We start from the raw sequence: 25,418 nt of genomic DNA, 5'->3' as shown, positions 1-25,418 counted from the left end.
CTCCTAGAGTCTCTTGTTGTGGGTCACCGACACTTTTGTCTTCTTGGCTGCCGAGAAGGTTACACCGTTGATTTATTCCCTCAGAAAATCATGTTGATAGTCGGCCAAAGAGGGTATTCCCCTGTCTTCGAGGGTTCTGCATTGTCTCGGCTGCGACCCTAATTGTTCTTGGCTCAGTCGCTTAAGAATTCCCTGAGATGGCCGTTCTTCAAAACCGTTACCACCTCCTTGCACAAATGCCGACAATCCCCAGTTCTGTGGCCGTACGTCCCATGCTATTCTCACTACATATTGGGATACCTCTACCTAGGAGTGGATCTAATTAGCTTCGAGAATCGTGCCTCTTTGATATTCCTCATCGCTGATACTAGCTTCACGATGCTGGAGTTGAAATTGTACACAATTTGGGATAAATGGAATCTCGGGTCCCCGATACCTCTTTGTCTTACAATGATTTGTTGTTTCGGCCACGGTCAGTTCTTCTTTCGGAAGGGAACCTATCCGAGGAACGGAACCCTTTATTGTCGCATCCCTCGGCTCTCTTGTAAGGCAAAAAGAAGTCTTTGGAAGATCGTAGGTCTGCATCAAAGCTATCTTTGACCTTATCCCTGCCCGTGTCTCGGTCCTTCCCCTTGGTTGATATCGGGAACCTGAGCTGATCATCATCTATCGTTATCTTCGATTCATAGAGGTTATGGACATCCTCCCATGTGGTCGCTTGGAATTCAAGCAGGCTTTCCTTCAACTTTTGGGAGGCGTCGGAGCTCCTCGGGTTCAATCCTTTAGTGAATGCCTCCGCTGCCCATTCGTCTGGCATGGTAGGTAACAACATCCTTTCTTTCTGGAATCTGATCACGAACTCCCGCAGTAATTCAGATTCTCCTTGTGTGATTCTAAAAATGTCGGTCTTTCGGGCTTGGACCTTCTTGGCCCCAACATAGGCCTTAATGAAAGAATCTGCGAGCATTTCAAAAGAATCTATTGAGTGCTCGGGTAGGAGCGAATACCATGTCAAGGCCCCTTTCGTGAGGGTTTCTCCAAATTTTTTCAGCAGAACCGACTTAATCTCATATTGAGCCAAGTCATTTTATTTCACCACTGTTCTATAAGTTGTGATGTGCTCCTGAGGATCTGAAGTCCTATCGTACTTTGTTGTGTCCGACATCTTGAACTATTTTGGATTCAATTCTGGCACTGCGCTCGGCTTAAACGATAACTGGGTGTACTTCTTCGAATCTGGGTCCTTCAACACTGGTGGTGCATCCGGAATCTGGTCCATTCGAGCGTGAAACTCCTTCGCGTTCTGATCCATCCGCTCGTTCATCTCCTTCATGAATCTCATGAGATCTGTATTGAAGGGATCATTACTGTTGTCATTACCGGATCCGCTGATGGTACCCCCGGCTTCGTCAAAATTGACCTCACCCCTCGGGGTGTGGTTATCAACTCTTTGAGTTGTTTGATTTGCAGGAGAGCTAGGAGGAACTGGGCCCCTTCCATTTGCGTTGTTGGAAGCACCTGATAATGGTTGCTTCAATTCCATCATGACTTGATCCTGCCTTGCGAGATGGCCCGTGATGGCTTTATGTTGCTCTCTCAAGATACTTACCGTTTCCGCAACGTGTTCGTCCTCCGCGTCATCGGGAGTTGGCTCCCGCACATGTCGGGGATATTGTCTGCCATGGACCGGAGTTTCCACATCCCACTCCTTGCGGGGGTCACTGATTGAATCCTCACATTTAGGCATATTTTCGTGCGCCTCGACGTTGTGTGCGATGTTGACATAGTTAGATGCCATTTTTGATTTTTGTTATGAACCAAAGAATTAAATAAGTTAGTAATAGATGCAAGGATCAACTTAATTATGCAACTGTCTAAGCCCCACGGTGGGCGCCAAACTATTTACCCGTAAAACGATACAGTTGAATTTGTTACGTGGTTTAAAGACAAATGAACTAATTTGATCTAAATATAATAAATAAATAAGATTAAAGGAAAGACTTAGTGTATAAATCAAAGGAAATGACAGGTCTAGCTCCGGGAGCGATGCTTCCAAGGACAAAAATAATAGCAATATAAAGAAGAAAGTAATGTTATATTATTTAACTTGAGAATGAGGTTTAGCATAAGTTCTTTCAAAGATTTCCTGTACGACTCGACCGGTCATTTTGAGTGTATTAGCACCGATCCTCTATTTACTGTTTTCCCTGTACCTTTTTCTGCTTATGTGACTTTCCGGGAGGTTTTGTTTTTGGGTTTCGGAGTGTTTTGGGACACTTAGTCCCTAAAACGAGAGCTTAAGTCTTAGGATTTTGACCGTAGTCGGAACTTTGTGAAGACGACTCCGGAATAGAGTTTCATTAGTTCTGTTAGCTCCGTTGAGATAATTTTGGTACGAGTGAACTCGTGAGTGAATGGGTGTTCGTATTCTGTGACTTTTACCCGATTTCGAGATGTGGGCCCAGGTCGACTTTTTAAGACGGAAAGGTATTCCTAGAGATCCCCCATGTACTGTATATTTACTTTGGGACTACAGAACGGTATTCCGGAAAATCCCCCTGTACTGCATATGTACTTTAGGACTACGAAATGGTATTCCGGGAGATCCCCCTGTCTAGTATATTTGGGACTACGGAACGATATTCCGGGAGATCCCCCTGCACATTTACGTTGGGGACTACGGCACGGTATCTCGGGAGATCCCCTGTTGTTATCTCTGTGTAATGAGTTGTTGTCTTCTATGATTTCATTCCTGTTAAATTTCAGTCTTTATTTTAATGTGATATTTCATTCTACCTTGTTTTATTATATATATATATATACTACTAGGGCCCTGACCTGACCTCGTCACTACCCGACCGAGGTTAGGCCTGGCAGTTACTGGGTACCGATTGTGGTGTGCTCATGCTACTCTCTGCACATATTTTGTTTCGTATGCAGATCCAGGTGCTCCTTATCAGCCGCATTATTAATGAGTCGGGACAGCTTTGGAGACTTCAAGGTATATCTTCCGCGTCCGCAGATCTCAGAGTCCCTTTCTACTCTTTCTCATGTCCATTATCTTCTGTATTTTTCTTTTGTTAAACTCTGATGTATAGAGACACTAGACTTTCCTTCTGTAGTTTATGATTAATGATGTTCCGGGTTTTGGGATTACTGTGTATTTTTGAACAACTAGTTGTTAAATTTATGTTTTTAATTCATTATTCTGCAATGTTAGGCTTACCTAGTCGTAGGGACTAGGTGCCATCACGATGTCATACGGAGGGGAAATTTGGGTCGTGATAAGTTGGTATCAGAGCTCTAGGTTCATAGGTATCGTGAGTCACAAGCCGGTTTATTAGAGTGTCACGGATCGGTACGGAGACATCTGTACTTATCTTTGGAAGGCTATGGAACTGTTAGGAAAATTTCACTACTTTGATTCCTTGTCGTGCGAAAATTGTTGACTTCAAATAATTCTAAACTTTTGTATTCTATTCTCTCACAGATGGTGAGGACACACACAAGCGGATATGATGACCAGGCACCTGTGCCCCCCACTAGAGCCGCGAGAGGCTGGGACTGGGGCCAGAGTAGAGGCCGAGGACGTCCACGTGGTGCAGCCAGAGCACCCGCACGAGCTACTACAGAGGAGCCCCCAATAGCTCCAACTGGAGGGCAGACACCTGAGGCACCTGTTTCTGCACCATCCCTCTAGGAGACTCTAGCCCAGTTTCTGAACATGTTCAGCACCTTAGCTCAGGGCTGGATTGATTCCACTTACTCCTGCCACATCTCAGGCCAGGGGAGGAGCACAGACTCCCGTCGCTGGTACTCCAGAGCAGCAAGTTCTGGTTGACCAGGTTCCAGAGATTATACCAATACAGCCGGTAGCTCCAGCTTAGCCCGAAGTTAGGGCAGCAGCTTCTGAGGTGGAGCATCTCAGACTTGAGAGGTACAAGAAATACCACCCACCTACCTTCAGCGGATTGGCTATAGATGATGCTCAGGGTTTTCTGGAGGATTGTCATCGTATTCTTCGTACTATAAGTGTAGCGAAGACGAGCGGGGTTTCATTTACTACATTCCAGCTTTGAGGAGCAGCCTATCAGAGGTGGCGTGCTTATGAGTTGAGTAGTCCGGATGAGGCAGCTTCACTTACATGGACTTAGTTCTCGGACATGTATTTGAGAGAGTATGTACCTCAGAGCCTTAGGGACTCATGGCGCGCGGAATTTGAGCAGCTGCGCCAGGGTGCTATGACTGTGTCAAAGTATGCAGTTCGCTTCAGTGATTTGGCCCGACATGCACCGGCTTTGGTTGCCACAGTTCGAGAGAGGGTTCGACGGTTTATTGAGGGACCCTACCCTAGCATCCCGATTAGTATGGCAAGGGAGTTGGAGATGGATATTTCTTATCAGCAGGTTGTGAGTATTGCCAGGATATTGGAGGGCATGCTTGACCAGGACAGAGAGGAGAGAGAGGCCAAGAGGTCTCGAGAGACTGGTTATTATTCTGGTGCTCGTGCCCTAGCAGCTCGTCATGGTAGGGGTTATGTGAGTCGCCCCGTTCATTCAGCTCTTCCAACCGCCAGTGGTGTTCCAGTCCCTTCTAGGACCCAGGAGCCATATTATGAGCCGCCAGTATCTAGTGTGCCTCCTACACGGGGTGTTCCTAGTGGCCAGTCTAGCAGATCTGGCCCGAGCCAGCCACAGCAGTCACGCCCTCCCAGAGCTTGTTTTGAGTGTGGCGACACTCACCATATGGTGGGGGATTGCCCCATATATAGGAGGGGTGAACCTCCACAGACTTCTCAGCCACAGCGTGCTCCACCCGGTCCTCAGTCTATGATTCCAGCACCAGCTGCCACCCCACCTGCTCAGCCAACCCAAGGTGGAGGTCGGGGAGGTAGAGGTCGCCCTAGAGGGGGAGGCCAGGCCAGATATTATACCCTTCATGCTTGTACAGAGGCAGTTGCTTCTGATTTTGTTATTACAGGTATTGTCCCGGTCTGTCATAGAGATGCGTCGGTATTGTTTGACCCAGGCTCTACATATTCCTATGTATCCTCTTATTTTGCCCCGTATTTGGGCGTATCTCGGGATTCTTTGAGTTCCCTTATTTATGTGTCTACTCCTGTGGGAGATTCTCTTGTTGTGGACCGCATGTATCGGTCGTGTTTGATTTCTCTTAGTAGTTTTGAGACAAGATCCGACTTATTATTGCTCAGCATGATCGCTTTTGATGTTATCTTGGGCATGGACTGGTTGTCGCCCCATTATGCTATTCTTGATTGTCACGCTAAGACCGTGACGCTGGCTATGCCAGGTTTACCATGATTAGAGTGGAGAGGTACCTTAGAGTATACTCCCAGCAGAGTTATTTTATTTCTTAAAGCTCAATGAATATTTGAGAAGGGGTGTGACGCGTATCTAGCTTATGTGAGAGATGTCAATATTGATACCCCTATAGTTGAGTCAGTTCCAGTAGTGAGGGACTTTCCAGATATGTTCCCATTTGATCTTTCGGGCATGTCGCTAGTTAGAGATGTTGGTTTTGGCATTGATTTGTTGCCGAGCACTCAGCCCATCTCTATTCCTCCATATCGTATGGCTCCTCCTGAATTGAAGGAGTTGAAGGAGCAGTTACAGGAATTGCTTGATAAGGGCTTCATTCGGACCAGTGTGTCACCTTGGGGTGCTCCTATCTTATTTGTGAAGAAGAAGGATGGTTCTATGCGGATGTGTATTGATTACTGCCAGTTGAACAAAGTCAAAGTGAAGAACAAGTATCCATTGCCTCGTATTGATGAGTTATTTGATCAATTACAGGGTGACATAGTATTTTCCAAGATTGATTTACGTTCAGGATATCATCAGTTGAAGATTCGGGAGCCAGATATCCCGAAGACTGCTTTTAGGACCAAATATGGTCCCTATGACTTTCTTGTTATATATTTTGGGTTGACCAATGCCCCAGCAGCTTTTATGCACTTGATGCACAGTGTGTTCCGGTCTTATCTTGACTCATTCGTCATTGTGTTTATTGACGACATTCCGGTGTACCCCCGGACTCGGGAATATCATGAGCAACACCTGAGGACTGCGCTTCAGACCTTGAGAGAAAAGAAGTTATATGCAAAATTTTCAAAGTGTGAGTTTTGGCTAGACTCAATGGCATTCTTGGGGTCATATAGTATCGAGTGATGGGATCCAGGTGGATCCGAAGAAGATTGAAGCAGTGCAGAGTTAGCCAAACCATCCTCAGCTATGGAGATTCAGAGTTTTCTTGGTTTGGCGGGGTATTACCGTCGGTTCATTGAGGGATTCTCATCTATTGCAGCACCTATGACCATGCTGACCCAGAAGGGTGCTCCGTTCAGGTGGATAGAGGAATGTGAGGAGAGCTTTCAGAAGCTCAAGATAGCTTTAACTATAGCCCCAGTATTGGTATTGCCTACAGGTTCGGGGTCTTATATTGTATATTGTGATGAATCGCGGATTGGTCTCGGCGCGGTGTTGATGCAGGATACTGTCATAATGAGAAGACCTGGAGACCACACAAGCCAATACCCTACTAGGCTCTGAAATATCCAATCTGACAAGCTGACTCGCTAAGGCCTGAACATCCAATGTCAAAGGTCTCTCTACTGCTCGAAGATATGCTAAACTCCCCAAACTCTCTGCCCGGTTACTCAAAGCATCAGCCACCACATTGGCCTTCCCCGGATGGTACAAAATAGTGATATAATAGTCCTTAAGAAGCTCCAACCATCTCCGCTGACACAAATTAAGATCCTTCTGCTTTAACAGATACTGCAGACTCCGGTGATCTGTATAGATCTCAGAATGAACCTCATACAAATAATGATGCCAAATCTTCAAGGCGTGAACAATGGCTGCTAACTCAAGATCATGGACAGGATAGTTCTTCTCATGGGTCTTCAACTGGCGCGAGGCATAGGCAATCACCCTACCATCATGCATCAAAACACAACCAATGCCTATCCTCGAGGAATCATAATACACGGTGTAAGAACCTGAAGCTGATGGAGCTGTGGTCAAAGTAGTCTTGAGCTTCTGAAAGCTCTCCTCACATTCATCCTACCACCTGAATGGAGCACCCTTTTGGGTCAATTTGGTCAAGGGTGATGCAATAAATGAAAATCCCTCCACAAAGTGACGGTAGTAACCCGCCAAACCAAGAAAACTCCAAATCTTTGTGGCTGAGGACGGTCTGGGCCAACTCTGCACCGCCTCTATCTTCTTCGGGTCCACCTGAATACCCTCATTGGACACCACGTGCCCCAAAAATGCTACTAAACTGAGCCAAAACTCACATTTGGAGAACTTTGCATGAAGCTTCTCCTCCCTCAATCTCTGTAATACAATCCTCAAATGCTGAGCGTGCTCCTCCTGGCTACGAGAGTACACCAGGATGTCATCAATGAATACAATAACGAATGAGTCCAAATAGGGCTGGAATACACTGTTCATCAAATGCATGAACGATGATGGGGCATTGGTTAGCCCAAAAAACATCACCAAGAACTCATAATGGCCATATCGGGTCCTGAAAGCTGTTTTAAGAATATCTAAATCTCAAATCTTTAGCTGGTGATAACCGGACCTCAAATCAATTTTGGAGAACACCCTCGCTCCCTGAAGCTTGTTGAATAAATCATCAATGCGAGGCAAAGGATACTTATTCTTGACTGTGACCTTGTTCAACTGCCTGTAATCAATACACATTCTCATGAAACCATCCTTTTTTTCACAAATAGAACCGGTGCACCCCAAGGTGACACACTAGGCCGAATAAACCCCTTATCAAGGAGTTCCTGAAGTTGTTCTTTCAATTCCTTCAACTCCACCGGTGCCATACGATACGGTGAAATAGAAATGGGCTGAGTGCCCGACACCAAATCAATACCAAAGTCAATATCCCTGTCAGGCGGCATGCCCGGCAGGTCTGCAGGAAACACATCCGGAAAATCACGTACCACCGGAACAGAATCAATGACAGGAGTCTGTGCACTAACATCCCTCACAAAAGAAAATAAGATAGGCAACCCTTCTCAACCATGCGCTAAGCCTTCAAATATAAAATCACCCTACTTGGTACATAATCTACAGAACCGCTCCACTCAACCCTCGAAATTCCCGGCATAGCCAACGTCACCGTCTTAGCGTGATAATCTAGAACAGCATGACAGGGAGATAACCAATCCATACCCAATATCACATCAAAGTCAACCATACTGAGCAACAATAGATCCACTCGGGTCTCCAGACCCCCAATAGTCACCACACATGACCGATATACGCGGTTCACAATAATAGTATCACCCACAGGAGTAAATACATGTACAGATGAAACTAAGGACTCACAGGGCATATCCAGAAAATGGAAAAAATACGAGGAAACATATGAATACGTGGAACCAGGGTCAAATAATACTCAGGCATCTCTGTGGCAAACTGAGACAATACCTGTAATCACAGCATCTGAAGCAATAGCATCTGGTCTGGTAGGGAGAGCATAGAAACGGGCCTGACCACCCCCTGATCTGCCTCCCCATCTAGAGCGACCCCTAGCTGACTGACCTCCACCCCGAGCTAACTGGGCGGGTAGTGAGGTAATTGGTGCTATAGTCGGAGGCTGAATCCTCTGCTGAGATAGACCTCCATAACAACGAGGACACTGCCTCCACATATGCCCAAGCTCCCCACACTCAAAATAACTCCCTGGTGCTGGTGGCGGAAACTGAAGGGAACCCCTAGCACAGGGATGACTAGTAGAAGAACCTGGCATGGAAGAGCCCTGAACAGGTGGAGCACGGGATGAACTCTGAACTGGAAGGGCACTAAGTGATGAGTGGCGCTGATGAGAACTGTGAGAACGATGGCCAGATGATGCACCACCGATGAAATGGCCGAGCTGACTGAGCTTGTCTGAAATGACCACCTCTACTGTTCTGAAACTGACCCCCAAAAGGAGCACCGCTGAATCCACCCTGACCATGAGGCCTCGTGGCCTCCCTCTCAACCCTCTCCTGACCGTGAACCATCTCAATCTGCCGAGCAATGTCGACAACCTCATCAAAGGTAGCACCCGAAACCCGCTCCCTGGTCATGAACAACTATAGCTGATAAGTAAGCCTATCAATAAACCTCATGATCCTCTCTCTGTCCGTGGGAACCAACCAGATAGCATGACGGGCCAACTCAAAGAATCGCATCTCATACTGTGTCACAGACATATCACCCTAGCGAAGCCGCTCAAACTGTCTGCGCAGCTCCTCTCTGCGAGATCGAGGCACGAACTTCTCCAAAAAGACCACGGAGAACTACTGCGAAGTAAGGAGTGCTGCGCCAACAGGCCTGCGCCTCTCGTAAGTCTGCCACCATTTGAGTGCAGCCCCAGAAAACTGAAAGGTAGTGAATGAGACCCCACAAGTCTCCAAAATACCAGCAGTACGGAGTATCCTCTAACACGTGTCCAAAAAGTCTTGAGCATCCTCTCTCTCTGTGCCACTGAAAGGTGGTGGCTGAAGTCTCCCAAACCTCTCCAACCTACACTGATCATCCTCAGACATAGCAAGAACCACATAATCCTGAGCAACAGCAACCGGCTGGGCTGGTGGTGCCTCTGGTGTCTGAAGTCCCTGAATAACCTGCTCGGGTGTGCGAGCGACGTGAGTGCCTCCTCTGGCCTGAGAAGTGGTTGCGGTCGTTGAAATAGAAACCGCCTAAGCAAGGCCAGTACACGCAGTTAGAATCTAAACTAGGGCCTCCTGAAGGCCTGGAATCACAATAGGCACAGGTGGTGCCTGAGCTGGTGCATCAACATCTGGAACCTGGTCCTGATCTGGAACAACAGGTGGATCTGCAGGTACTGCCCCAGCTGTTGTACGGGCTCCACCTCTGCCCCTATCATGGCCTCTACAGCGGCCTCGGCCTCTCGCGGCCCTGGCTGGTGGTACTGGTGGCTGGCCCTCCTGACCGGTAGTACGAGTCCTCACCATCTATGAGAGAATGAAACAACAGATGTTTAGTTACTAGAATCAACAGATTCGCACGACAAGAATTCAAGAATGTGGAGTTTCCTAAAGGTTCTGCAGCCTCTCGAAGATAAGTACAGACGTCTCCGTACCGATCCGCAATACTCTACTAAACCCGCTCATGACTCATGAGACATATGTAACTTAGGCTCTGATACAAATCTGTCACAACCCAAAAACCTAATATGTCGTAATGGCGCCTATCGTGGAACTAGGCAAGCCGACTCATTTCAAAACAAACCAATATTTTTCATTTCAAAGATAATTTCAATACTAGTTAACATAAAACCTTCATTTAAGGAGTTCAAATCAAAGAAAACAGAAGTGCGAAAAAGAAAAGCCCGACATCGGGGTATCACTAGTCATGAGCATCTACTACAATCTGTCTAACAATATCAAGGCTAACTCAGCCTAGAAAATAGCTAAATACAACTAGAGGAAGATAAGAGGGAGAAGAACAGGGGCTATGATCGCCAAACAACTACCTTGCTATCTCCAAGAAAATCTGCAACTAGAACACTTAATAACCGCTACTGTGTCCAGCTACACCTGAATCTGCACACAATGTGCAGGGAGTAACGTAAGTACGCCAACTCAGTAAGTAAAAACAATAAATAAAGACTGAGCAGTACTGACGAGCAATAAAACATATAACGTTCACATCATGAAATCTCAGTAAAGTACAACATGCTTTAAAAATCAGTGTTTGAATCAAATCATCTCGTTTAAACCCGGTTTCAGTAAAAATTATTTAAAGATATTTTTCCAACATTTTTTCAAACAAAGGCTCAATGCAAAGGTGAGCAAAATGATGAAATCATAAATAACCCCTCGGGCAAAACATCACTCGTATACAGCCCCTCGGGCAAACCTCACAATCACTCTTGCCACTCGGGCATACCTCACAATCACTCATACATCACAGTCACTCAGCGCTCGACACTCGCACTCAGTAGGTATCTGCGCTCACTAGGGTGTGTACAGACTCCAGAGGGGCTCCTTCAGCCCAAGCGTTATAATCTGCACGGACAACTCACGTGCTGCACGAAAAACTCACGTGCTATAATAATAAAGTATGTTGCAGGCAGGCAGCCCCGATCTACACTCATCCTCACAAATCAAGCCATCGGCCTCACTCAGTCATAAAACTCTCAAGCCACTCGGGCATTTCAGTAAAACAGGGCATTCGGCCCAAAACATTTATATGCATCAAAATAGAGCCACAAAATTGAGTTATGCGGTAAACAAGTATAAAAATGACTGAGTATAGATTTTCAATCGAAAATAATGAGAGGATGGTAAGAAACTACCACTAAGGGTCCAAACAGCATTGGCGCAAGGCCCAAACATGGAATTCAGCCCAATTTATAGAAATCCTTTCTAAAATATATAAGTATCATATGGTTTTAACAAAGTATGCAACTTTACAGTTGCTACGAGATGGACCAAGTCACAAATCCCCAACAGTGCACGCCCACACGTTCGTCACCACTAAAAATAGTAGAATGATACAAAATCTGGGGTTTCATACCCTCAGGACCAGATTTACAATCGTTACTTACCTCAAACCGGTCAAATCTTTAACCCGCAATGATCTTGCCTCTAGACTAGGTCTCCAAATGCTCTGAATCTATTCACAATATGCGCTAATAGAATGAATTCCACAAGAAAAATTACAAAATTAGACCAAAGCCCGAAATTGGCTCAAACCCGAGCCCATGTCTCGAAATCTGACAAAATTTACAAAACTAGAAAGCCCATTCACTCACGAGTCTAACCATACCAAATTCATCAAAATCCGACATCGTTTGGTCCTTCAAATCCTTAAATTACTCTCCAAAAATTCCAAGCCCTAACCCCTCATCCTCACTAATTACCATGATTAAACAACGAAAAAATCACCATATATACAAGTATTAGGGCTCAAGTAACTTACCTCAACGAAATCCCCTTGATTGCCTCTTCAAATCTCTCCCAAAAGCTCCAAAAACCGAATAGAAATGGTGGAAATGAACCAAATTCGCGAAGGGTTCAATTTATGGTTTCTGCCCAGGTTTTTCGCACCTGCGGCCATTTTCTCGCACCCGCACGACCGCACCTGCGCAACTCACTTAATCACCCAGCTTCCGCACCTGCAGACTCCTTCCTCGCACCTGCGGACTCGCATCTGCGATCCCAAGGGCGCATCTGCTAAACCAGCCCAAACTCCTCATCTCCGCATCTGCGCTCAAGGCCTCGCACCTGCGGGCTCGCACATGCGGCCAATTCTTCACTCCTGCGTTCCCAGCCTTGGCCCAGTGCCTACCGCACCTGTGCACTCCCCACGCGCACTAGCGGCCTCGCACATGCAACCCTTTCTTCCGCTGGTGTGGAAATAGCAGAAGCAGTAGCTCCAGCTACAAAGTCCAACTTCGACAAATCCGTTAACCACCCGGAATCACCCCGAGGCCTTTTGGGACCTCAGCCAAAACTACCAACAAGTCATATATTAACATACAAACTTAGTCGAACCTTTGAATCACTCAAAACAACATCCAAATACCAAATTACCCTCAGATTCAAGCCCAAGAACTTCTAAATTTCCAAATTCGGCAACCGATGCCGAAACCAACCAAACCACGTCCGAATGACCTCAAATTTTGCACACACATCACAAATGACACTACGAACCTACTCCAACTTTCGAAATTCCATTCCGACCGAAATCGCCAAATTTCCAATTGCGCCAATTCAAGCCTAATTCTACCACGGACCTCCAAATCACATTCTGGACGCACTCCTAAGTCCAAAATCACCTAACGGAGCTAACGGAACCATCATAATTCAAGTCCGACATCGTTTACACATAGGTCAATATCCGATTGACTTTTCCAACTTAAGTTTCTACTTAAGAGACTAAGTGTCTCAATTCACTCTGAAACCACTTTGGTCCCGAACCAACTAACCCGATATAACATAATATAGCTGAATAACACAAAAAGAAGTAGAAATGGGGAAAAAGGGGCTTATAACTCTCGAAACGACCGACCGGGTTGTTACACAACTGTTCCAACCGGGTCTTGGACCATTCATCATCCTCGATCTCGGCTTCAACAATGATCCGAAGAGAGGGAATCTCAACTTTGTTCCAATTTTCTATTTATTTTCTTACAAGCCTTTTCTTCAAAACATTCATTTTCTTGATTCATTAATTTGGGGCCTAAGAGCATTTTTAGGATCTGGGCATGAAGTTCGTAAGCATGTCATGTCATTAAAATCTGCATTAACAGAATTGAAAAGAGAATAAGAAAAGTGACAAGATTAAGAAAAGAGACATTCCTCGATAATGAAATATTAATTTTATTTGATTTTTAAAAAAATTTTAAAGATAGAAGGGTTTACATCAGAAAGTAAGACAGTAAAGTAAAACATCCGGATTACACCCTGAAATAATCCAGACGCAGAAAGGATAGCAAGACCGGCTACCAAGACTCCCGTCTAACAGGGAACTTTCGGGTTTGGCGATCGTTTTTTCGCTGTTCTTCTGTCTCGGCAATGGTTACCATGGCCTTCAGTGCCGGATCAAATTCCTCATCATCACAGATCATTCCAATGATTGGCCCAGTGTTGTAAGCAGGCAACAGATTGTTCGTCACATCAAGAGCCTCTTCGTCCTGAAGAACGATTCTTTCGGCTTCAATCAAGTCTTCAACTGCCCTCTTGAGGGTCCAACAGTCCTCAGTATCATGTCTCATTGCTCTAGAGTGGTATTCACATCTAACATCAGCTTGGTGCGAGGGGGACTCGAGGTTTGCCCTGTTCGGGACCACTAAGTGCAGCACACCTAGACCGATTAGCTTTTGAAACAAATTTGAATATGATTCACCAATATGGGTGTACTGATTTCTTCTGAGGGGCTCTCTTGGGCGAGGATTGTATTGGGGAACATTTGGTTGGGATTATATGAAACTTGGTAAGGACGGCCATTTCTGGGAGGTGGAGCTCGGTTTTATGTAAAATACTGTGGCCGCGTGTAAGGTTGCACGTTTATCACTGCATAGGGAAGCGGTGCCACGGTATAAGCAGCATCTTGATGGAGATAATAGTGTTGTAGGACCTTAGGAAGCATATATGAATGGTTGAATGACCAGCGGGCCCACCTCATGCTAGAAGTCATCATGGCTCCCTCTTCTCTCCCGTTTCTGTTCATCAAAACCCCTCGAACCATTCTGATAGGTCTGTGATATGGCCTTAAAGGTAGCATGGCTCAAGATTTTGCCCGTTTTTAAACTATTTTCGACCCTCTCCCCAATTTTGATAGCCTCGGCGAACGGATTACCCATAGCGGACATCATATTATGAAAGTAGTCCGCCTCTTGGGCCTCTAGGAAGACCATAACCAATTATGCTTCGTCCATTAGAGGCTTTACCTTGGCGGCTTGCTCGTGTCATTTGACAGCATATTCACTGAAATTTTCTGTTGTTTCTTGGTCAAGCTGGACACAGAGTTCTCTTTTTGGATCTTTCACTCTTGCTTTTTTTTCGCTCTTTGTTTTCTTTGTTATTTTTTGTCACTCTTTTTTTTTCTTTTTTTTTCCACTCGGTTTATTTAATCGGTATGATCGAATCCGATGGGGATTGCCTACGTATCATGACGCCGCATGAATCAGATTTTGCGTAGTTCAGGAAAGATTAGGAACAAAGTAACTCTTTTTTTTAGATTTTGATTTTTTTTTAATTTTCGAAAGAAAGACTTCTAAAGAAAAAAGAAAATATTTTTTAAAATTTTTTTATTTTTTATTTTATTTTTTCCGAAGAAACACTTCTAAATTTGATTTTCTTTTTCGAATGAAAAACTTCTAAAAAGAAAGAAAAAAATTTTGGTTTTAAATTTTTTTTATTTGGGATTTTCTAAGGAAAGACTTCTAAAGAAGGAATTAAAGGAAAATATTTTTGGATTTTTGAAAATTGGGGGTCGGAACCGATGAGGTTTGCCTACGTATCTCATATCCGGTGAGAATCAGACCCGCGTAGTTCGGTAAAAATCAGAAATAAAGTAAATAAACTAACTTTTTTTTTTACTCATATACAAATAATCCCATAAAACTCCTAACAAGAAAAATATTTTAGATTTATTTTTGGAATTTGTTTTTTGTTAAAAGAAAAGTTCTAAAGAAAGAATTTTTTTTTATTTTGATTTTTTTTGGAATCTTCGAAAGAAAAACTTTTTAAAAAAGAAAATATTTTTTTGGATTTTAATTTTTTTTTTAATTTTGGGAGAAGATTTTTTTTTTTTTTTAAATGGAAGAAATATTTTTTTGATTTGACGTCTCAAAAAAAGACTTCTAAAAAGGGAAGTAAAGAAAAATATGTTTTTAGATTTTTGAAAATTGGGGGCCGGAACCGATGAGGTTTGCCTACGTATCTCACATCTAGTGAGAATCAGACCCGCGTAGCTCGGTCGGTGTTGACATAACAGAAAAACATGATTTTTTAAATATATTTTTTTTGGTTTTTTTTAAAAAAAATATTTGGCTTATTTTTTAAATGACTCTTCTTCTTTTTTTTTTCAAAATTTCGGTAGAGTTTCAGAATTTTTCAAATACTTGAATTTTTCATAACCGGGTAAGTTTCTCTTTCCTCACTCTTGGTTTTTCTTGATTTTCTTTCCCTATTCTAGAAGATGGTCAACATGCAAAGCCGAAACAAATAAGTGCACAAGTAACACCTTAAATGCATCAGGATTGTCTTTTGAATTGGGTACACCTATCCTAGGCAGACCCAACCCCTATGTTGAGTTCCCAAAATCAGATGCACGTGATGCAAACAAACGTACCTACTAGGGATCCGGCATGAGGTTTGTTCTTCTAGGTTTAAATCCTTGTGGAGAAGGTATCTAGACTGGCTTACTCGAGCGGACAACTCGAGCCGAGGAGCGTCAGTGTACCGGTAGCATTGCTTTTCGGCTTAGCTGGTGGTGCTCCCCGCCTAAAATATGTATGACTAAAATCCTTCACCGGGTGACAAGCACCTCGGCTATCTCAAAGAAAGTAAGTTATGTCAAGCAAATACCAATTTAAATCCAAGAAGACTTAGAGGGGTGCGAGAGAAGACAATTTATATGTATAATTCAACAATATCAAAGTGGTAAAAAGCGGGCAAATAACACATTAAGCCCAAATAAATTACAATATATATAAAAATTAATAAAGCCAAATAAAGTCAATGTAAAAGCTCGAATTCTTGAGATTCCCCAGCAGAGTCGACATAGCTATCACACTCATTTTATACCCCCCGAAATGATAAATATGTTATTGATTGTGGGTTAAAGAGTTCTTCCAATTAAATTGACAAATTTGAAGAGAGATTATTTTATTTACAAAGTCGCCATTTAGAATTGATTTTTCGGTGTTCCAAGTCACCTTTTATTTGAATCCCTAGTCAAAGGAAGGTTGACTCTTTTATTATTGATCTGCGAAAATGAAGTTCGGATAAGAAATTTTGTTGATCTGGAAGGTGTAAGGCATTCCCCGAGTCTCGTGGTTCTAGCACGTTCGCTTTATTGACTTAAAACTTGGCTTGAATTAATTTTGGGCAAACTGTGATTTATATGATTTTCATAGTTTACCTAATCGCTTTTTGGATAAACTATGTTGACATAACCACACTACGCAGGCGAATGCCTGATCGAATAACAAAATTAATTAACTTATCATCATTGCGCCTCGCAAGCAAATCCGAAATTATGACAATCAATTATTTGTAATACTTTAAAGAAAATACTACATTTGAGAAAATTAATTCTTAAAAATTATTTAAAAATTCAACTATCGCGCTACGCAAGCGAATCCGCAATTTTAGCAAAGGATTAATTAAATTAAAAAATTTAACTAAAACTAATGGGTATGGTATGAGATTATTGAACTAATTTAATGCAAGTTAAACATCACGCTACGCAAGCGAGTTCGTGAATAAAAAAGGGTTAAAAAGGGCGCCTACTAGTTGCCTAGCACTTAAATTAATTATTAAGGTGATTAAGTTAATGAGTTATTCTAATTACAGAACAAATTTATTTTTTCTATCGAAAAGTAATTATGTGAACCATGGTATTAAACTTGGGCCAACCTTTTTGAATTTAAAGAATGTGCTGCTTTGGAGATTTGTATAATGGCATTGGGTCACACTTTTGATTCATTAAAAATGGGCCAACTTTGTTACTAAAAGAAAATGGGCAGCTGCTGAAATTTACTTGGCCCAACTCTCTTCTTTAATTGATAACCACCAAAATAGACTATTTGAGGCACATGTCCCTTTATATTTTTCTAAATTCCAGCACTAGTTCAAATTCCAATTGCTATCCCTTACTGGCCATTGATGGTTGATTAAAGACAAAAATCATATTTTTATAACTAATAATAAGCATTTAAAAAGAAGTAACCTATTAATATAAAATAAACTAGCCTAAACATGCATACAGGAAGATATGAACAAATTATTTCCATGACAAGAATTTAGGCAGTAGATTCTTACAAAGCACTTCACAATATATTTAAGCTAATTATGCCCGTAAACATGAAATGTATCAACTTCCACCAAACCTTGTATACATAAACCTTACGAGGAAACAATAAACCATATATGGAAATATTCAAGTAAAGTTCAATCATAGAAGATTTTTACCAAGATTTTTAATGAAGTAAAATCAATTCTTTCCTTAATAGGGACTGCTGCAACTACACTAAAAACTTGACAAGTATGAACTCAACTATATACGTACTTCTTGCTTCAGTCATCAATATTTACTATCATAGCTCAAATTGTTCATATATGACAAGCAAGGATGAATCAAGACTGTTGAATAATTTCAAATAAAGACTCAAAAACCATACATTCTTCATTCATATGAAACAATTCAAAAGCTACAACAGAAGAAGAAATACCTAAATGTTGAAATGCTAGAGCAATAACGATGAGAAGCCAGCAGAACAATTCAAATCAAATACCCCAGCAGCACCAAATATCAAAAACTCCAACAACCCAGATAATGCTTGAGCCAACAGACAAAAAATAGAAGCTAAACACCAAAGGGGACTCGTTTCATTTTTGGAACGTACAAAGGGAAAACTGAAAGCTATTTTAGCTACTATTTTGTTTCTCTCTGATGTTGTGTTTTTCTTTAGAGTGTAAAGGATGATGGCTAAGTGTGTTAGAGTGTGTCTATATGAGTGAGTTGAGAGAGGCGAGTGTGAGGAGTGTAGGCGGATTGGAGGGTGTGAAGAATGAGAGGGTGGCGGCTATGGTTTTTTGTAAAGAGAGATGATCCGTTCTTCTTCTCCTCTGGGATTGTGGAGATGATGTGTTTTTGTAAGAGAGGGAGGTGAATGGGGGACAAGCATGGGGGACAATAGAAAGTGGAGTGGGAATAAAGAGTGGTGGGGGAGGGGAGGGGGGACAAAAATTGGGGAGCAAGGGAAAGTGGAGTGAGAAGTGAGGTATTGGTGAGATGAGTGGGAAAAATTCAAACATGATCAAAAATTAAGTGCTCACAACATGCGCCTCTTTGCTTGGAAACACGTAGAGTTTTCATACAAAGAAAAGATGAGCGATATGACTAATTTTTGGTCATACCGTTATTCAAAAGGGAAGAGATAAGAGAAAATAGTACAACCGAGTCCTGGTTTGGGCAGCCTACATATCCCGGGTTATAAGGAATCAGGTCGCGTGTAGTTCAAGGAGTTGTGGTAGCTGAGATTATCGGGAAACTGTGATTTCACTTTTATTGCTGCTTGCTGAACTCCTTATTACACCATAATTAAAATGAAAAAAAACTAAACAAGCCTATCAGCTGTGAGTTACAAGGTTCCTATCTCTAAGTCTTCTGAAACTTGATCTTGAGTCTGATACCGGTAGCATTGCTTTTCAGCTTAGCTGATGGTGCTCCCCGCCTAAAATATGTGTAACTAAAATTCTTCACCGGGTGACAAGCACCTCGGCTATCTCAAAGAAAGCGGGTTATGTCAAGCAAATGCCCAATTTTAATTCAAGAAGACTTAGAAAGGTGCAAGAGAAGACAATTTATATGTATAATTCAATAATATCAAAGTGGTAAAAAGCGGACAAATAGCACATTATGCCCAAATAAATCACATTATATACAAAAATTAATAAAGCCAAATAAAGTCAATGTACAAGCTCGAATTCTTGAGATTCCCCAGCAGAGTCGCCATAGCTGTCACTCTCCTTTTTACCCCCTCAAATGATGTGTGTTATGGATTGTGGGTTAAAGCGTTTTTCCAATCAAAGTGACAAATTTGAGTAGAGATTATTTTATTTACAGAGTCGCCACTTGAAATTGATTTTTGGGTGTTCCAAGTCACCTTTTATTTGAATCCCTAGTCAAATGAAGGTTTGACTCTATTATTATTGGTCTGCGAAAATAAAGTCCGGGTAAGAAATTCTGTTGACCGAGGAGAAGGTGTAAGGCAGTCCCCGAGTTTCGTGGTTCTAGCACAGTCGCTTTATTAACTGCAACTTGACTTGAATTAATTTTGGATAACATGTGTTTTATTGGTTCCCATGTTTTATCTATCCGTTTTTAATTATTAAAATATAAAATTATCTTTGAAACGAATCACGTGTGTGAATCCGTTTTGTTTATTATGCCAAAATCATGTCATGCGTACGTGTACACAATTAATAGCATTTTATTATATAAGATTGTTTTTGGTCAAAGTTGCGCAGACGCGTACTTTGATTTATTTTGGGATCATAGTTACGTCACGCGAACGTATAAAATTACCACGATAATGGATTAAAGCACGCCCAAAGCAATTACGAATGTTCAAAGATGTTATCCTAAACTAATTTGAGATTATTGTGAGGACACGTGAGTTATGAATAAATAATTATTATGGAAGACAGTGATGCACTCTAGTTTTTATGAGCAACAGTAATGATTTTAAACCCACTTAATCAAAATTTCAACTCAAAATTATGCCTAAGATTTACTAAAATTCTTCTTATCCATGCTATATGACCTAATGTATTAGCAAGGCCTAACTTAATTAATTCTCATCTTAAAATTGGCAATCCGAAGACATGAGTAGTGAATGCTCCTCACAAAATTACAATTAGCATATTTCTATACCATAAGCAAATCAATAGAATATAACCCAACTCATGAAATCTTTAGAAAAGGAAACTTTCGAACAAATTTCAGAATCTAAAATCGATACAGTGTGCTCACCCAACTAAAAGTAAATATTTAAACTAAAATATGAAACATGAGTAAGATGAAGTATAATTTGTATTTAGCGAATGAAGACCTAACCAACAGAACTTAGCCAAATGTTGTAGCATCAAATAGACTTGAAAAGAATATTATTGAACTATTAAACTATTATGCTCACATTCATCAATCCAAAGACATAAATTAAAAGATAATCAGTAAAGCAAAACATGAACCTTCATATTAATCAAATCTGAAAAAGTACCAAGTTTAGGGAGGACATACCCAATGGTGCAAGGACCAAATTTAAACCAAATAAAGAGAACACAGCTGGTTGGAGCTCAGCAGCATAAATCCGGCAATAAACAGTTGAACCGAGCAGTGGCTTGAGGCTAAATCGCCTCTTTTAAAACCAGAACTTCGATTTTTTTTTCTTTTTTTTTTTCGTTTGTTGCTAAGTGCTTTTTTTGTGTGTATGTGTGCTCAAAAACGTGAGTGAAAGAGTGAGAGTAAGCAGCAAGGTTTTTGGGTATGGGATCGGAGGGTCTGGTCGGAGTTGATGGAGAGGTGAGGCGTCGCTGCTAGGGTTCGTCTATGGGAGGGGAGGGTCCGTTCTTTTTCTTCTTTTTTTTGTACTTCTCTTTTCCAATAAAAATCAGTGAAGGATGAACACTAAAACTAAACCATAATTTTTCATAAACTTTTCTCCTCTCAATTTTCTGTCCTCTCTCCGTTTCTCTATCTATGTGCGTGTGTGTTTGAGAGAGATGATCAAGTACTTTTATTTCTCGTCTCTTGATGCGGCTGAGTCCAGGCAGCTGCTGGACGGTGAGGTGCTGGGCGTATTTTTTGAGAAAGAGAGATGCGAGCTTGGTCTTGAGGGAAAGGGAGGGTCGGCAGATGAAGCTTCAAAATTAGGTTAGGGTTTGGGTGTAATGTGTATTTTATATGGGAGGGAAAATGAATCTCAGCCTTTGGATTGAAAGAGTTTTAATGGCTAAAATTTCATCTTTATTTCTAAAAGGGCTGATGGATCAAGCTATTTTGGCTCATGTTTGGCCAATTTGGGCCATGACTTGGACATTTGAACAAAACAAGACTTTAGAAGAACTAGTCCAAATTAAATCTTTTTTTTTTTTTTGTGATTTTCAATTTTATCAAATAAAACCTATAAAAAGGTGAAATACAAGCTAAAATACTAAGATTAAACTTAAAACTATTTAAATACTAAAATTGATAAAAAAAATATAAATATGGTCAAAAATTAGGTGCTTACATTCACCACTTCAGGTATGTCTCTATACTCGTTCGAGGACGAACGATTGTTTTAAGAGAGGAAGGATGTAACGACTCGGCCGGTCGTTTTGAGTGTATTAGCCCTGATCCCCTATTTACTGTTTTCCCCGTACCTTTTTCTGCTTATGTGACTTGCCGAGATGTTTTGTTTTTGGGTTTCGGAGTGTTTTGGGACACTTAGTCCCTAAAACAGGAGCTTAAGTCTTAGGATTTTGACCATAGTCGGAACTGTGTGAAGATGACTCCGGAATGGAGTTTCGTCGGTTCTGTTAGCTCCGTTGGGATAATTTTGGTACGAGTGAACTCGTGAGTGAATGGGTGTTCGTATTCTATGACTTTTACCCGATTTTGAGACGTGGACACGGGTCAACTTTTTAAGACGGAACGGTATTCCGGGAGATCCCCCATGTACTGCAAATTTACTTTGAGACTACAGAACGGTATTCCGGGAGATCCCCTTGACTGCATATTTACTTTGGGACTACGGAACGGTATTTCGGGAGATCCCCCATGTACTGCAAATATACTTTGGGACTACAGAACGGTATTCCGGGAGATCCCCCTTGTACTGCATATTTATTTTGGGATTAGGGAACGGTATTCCGGGAGATTCCCCTGTCTTGCAAATTTACTTTGGGACTACGGAACGGTATTCCGGGAGATCCCGCTGCACATTTACGTTTGGGACTACGAGACGGTATCTCGGGAGATCCCCTATTGTTAACTCTGTGTATTGAGCTGTTGTCTTCTATGATTTTATTCCTGTTAAATTTCAGTCTTTATTTTACTGTGGTATTTCATACTACCTTGTTTTATTATATATATACCAGTAGGGCCCTGACCTGACCTCGTCACTACCCGATCGAGGTTAGGCTTGGCACTTAGTGAGTACCGATTGTGGTGTACTCATGCTACTCTCTGCACATATTTGTTTTCGTGTGCAGATCCAGGTGCTCCTTATCAGCAGCATTATTAGTGAGACGGGACAGTTTTGGAGATTTCAAGGTATATCTACCGCATCCGCAGACCTCGGAGTCCCCTTCTACTCTTTCACATATCCATTATCTTCTGTATTTTTCTTTTGTTAGACTCTGATGTATAGAGACACTAGACTTTCCTTCTGTAGTTTGTGATTCACGATGTTCCGGGATTTGGGATTACTGTATATTTTTGAACAACTAGTTGTTAAATTTACATTTTTATTTCATTATTCTGCAATGTTAGACTTACCTAGTCGTAGGGACTAGGTGCCGTCACGACGTCATACGTAGGAGAAATTTGGATCGTGACATTTCTTGCCTTACAATGGCTGTTGAGCCTAATAATTATATCCAGACCTAGGGAAACAAGATCCTAAAATTGTGCCCCTCTTCAATGGTAATAAAGGGGGCCATTGATGAATATGTAATGGTATGCTATGAATGCAAATATTCTCTTAAGTGACTGCCTATTTAATGCCAGGAAATATTTTTCATTAAATGCTTTCTGAAAGTAAATATTAGATCTTCTCACGTTGATTGTGCTCCCTTCGGGGTTCAACGGCAGCTGTCGTTCCCGGTACCGATTGTTACTCGATTCATCTTCTGCCTGTCTGCAGTTCCACGTGTCGCCCTATCATTCGATCATTTGATATAAGCAATTTTACCCGATACACCAAGACGAAAAAAAAAAAGATAAGATTAGAGATAAAGCTATCAAAACGGGTCGACTCAGCCCAGTCCAGCCTAAGCCTCGTGAGCTTTTAAATTTGATGGGCTAGAACGGGCCAGTTCGCCATATGAATGGGCCTTAAAATGGCCAGCCCAACCCAGTCTAAGAAGCCCGTGGGCTAGGGTGGGCCAGCCCTTCAATTTGTTTTTAGAAAAAAGAATTTCTTTAAATCCTTAAATATGTTTTCGTGATATAGTCGATTAATCATGTAAACAACTTCTGTTTTCTTAGAGTGTACAAAAGCTTGATATTTGACGAGAAATCTCGTAACTGAGATGCAAATTCTCTATATCTCTAGCTCTTCTCTTTTAAAGTTACATGATTATTTTCTTAATACTTTTCTTTGATTTTTCTCAAATTCAGGGATTGCTTCAATAAGTTTATATGCTGATGTTTTTTAATTTAGGATTAACATCTTTGTTGATTTCATCATTATAGTCCATAAAATCTAGTGGTTAGTTTTTTTTTGTGTGTGTATTTAAAATTGATCTTTTCTATACTGAAGAGCAGTTTAAATATTAATAATATATTAAAGTAATCCAAACTGATCATTGGCCACTTAAAGTAATATTTTCTTTTGAAAAAAGATTATTATTGATCACCTAAAACTTTTCGAGTTCGTTATTAATTAAGCAAAAGAAAAACTAATTTTGTCATATTACATGCATGTCAAAAATCTAAATTCTAGTTGATATAGAAGGGTAAATGAGCAATCTAGGGTTGGAGAATGGGGATTATAGTTAATAGTTTTTTTATTTTTATAAATATTAAATATTTAATAGTTAATTAATTTGAATTTAATTAATTTGTGGTACACGGGCCGACCCAGGCCCAGTCTCGGTCAAACCACAAGAGCCAACGGGCTGACTTGGGCCGGGCTTATAAGCTTGTCACGGCCCGAAATTTCTCACCGATGGGACCGTGATGGCGCCTAACATTTCACTTGCCAGGCAAGCCAATGTTAGAGAATCATTAAACTAATTTCTTATTTCCATTCAGTAAATAACAATAATTAACTAAAATAAAATATAATAAGTGCGGAATATCATAAAACTGTATTAATTACTACCACCTGGATCTGGAGTCACAATTCACGAGCATTCTAGAATTTACTACAAGTAATAGTCTAAAAAAAATACAACTGTCTGAATGAAAGAAAACAGTAGGACATAAAAAGATAGACGGGGACTTCAAGGTCTGTGAACGCCGATAGATCTACCTTGAGTCTCCGGAAAGTGGACCAATAGCAAATCTCGATCAACCTGAGTGGGTATCAAAATCTGCACAGAAAGTACAGAGTGCAGCATCAGTACAACCGGCCCCATGTACTGGTAAGTGTCGGGCCTAACCTCGACGAAATAGTGACGAGGCTAAGGCAAGGCACCTACAATCAATATGTACAATTTAACTGTGTATACGCAAATAACAGGAATGAAGAACTAAACTGGAAATGTCGGGAGGGAAAATATACTGAGGGGAATACAAGATAAAGAACTACAACAAAATGATCACCGGAGCAGTCAATATACCATGAATCAACAGGAATAGTGAATACAGTAAAGAAAAATGCACGGCATCACCCTTCGTGCTTTTACTCTCAATCTCATCGTAAAATTAATAGAAATGGCACGACATCACCCTTCGTACTTTTACTCTCATATCATGGCACAGCATCACCCTTCGTGCATTAACACTCACAATATGGCACGTCATCACCCTTCGTGCATTAACACTCATAATATGGCACGGCATCACCCGTCGTGCATTAACACTCACAATATAGTACGGCATCACCCTCTGTGCATTAACACTCACAATATGGCACGACATCACCCTTCGTGTATTAACACTCTCCCTTACCATAATACAATGCATAAATAATAACAGGAAGATAGAATAACAAGTACAAACCTTACTTCAACATTTGGTTCCATAATATCAATCTCAGCTTGAAATAAAAACTCAATTATCACCAGAAAATTCCGTAAACATGATAAGAACAATAATTTAAACAACACTAGTATAACAAGTAGAAATTTGGCATAGGAATGAGACAATATCAGAAAAACAGAGAAACATGAAAAAATAGGTAAATTGGCGGCGCATAGGTACTCGTCACCTCACATATACGCCGCTCACATGAATTTCACTTAACAAATA

At 41.5% G+C, this 25,418-nt stretch overlaps 1 long non-coding RNA gene across 2 annotated transcripts; it reads right to left on the bottom strand.

Annotated features, from left to right (window-relative positions):
* Window positions 1–10,273: 10,273 nt before the first annotated feature.
* LOC104099473 (uncharacterized) lies at window positions 10,274–21,197 on the bottom strand. Of its 2 annotated transcripts, none has more exons than XR_011409617.1 (2): window positions 20,538–21,197; window positions 10,274–10,600 (listed from the first exon to the last, which is right to left on the bottom strand). It is a non-coding gene; the product is annotated as an uncharacterized lncRNA (long non-coding RNA). The 2 variants fall into 2 exon arrangements; XR_687022.4 differs by lacking the exon at window positions 10,274–10,600 and adding an exon at window positions 17,894–19,017.
* Window positions 21,198–25,418: the final 4,221 nt, after the last annotated feature.

Source organism: Nicotiana tomentosiformis, chromosome 7 (assembly GCF_000390325.3).
Source record: "Nicotiana tomentosiformis chromosome 7, ASM39032v3, whole genome shotgun sequence".
Lineage (NCBI taxonomy): Eukaryota > Viridiplantae > Streptophyta > Magnoliopsida > Solanales > Solanaceae > Nicotiana > Nicotiana tomentosiformis.
Note: the sequence above shows the minus strand (reverse complement) of the source record. Positions and strands in the feature narration are given on the sequence as shown.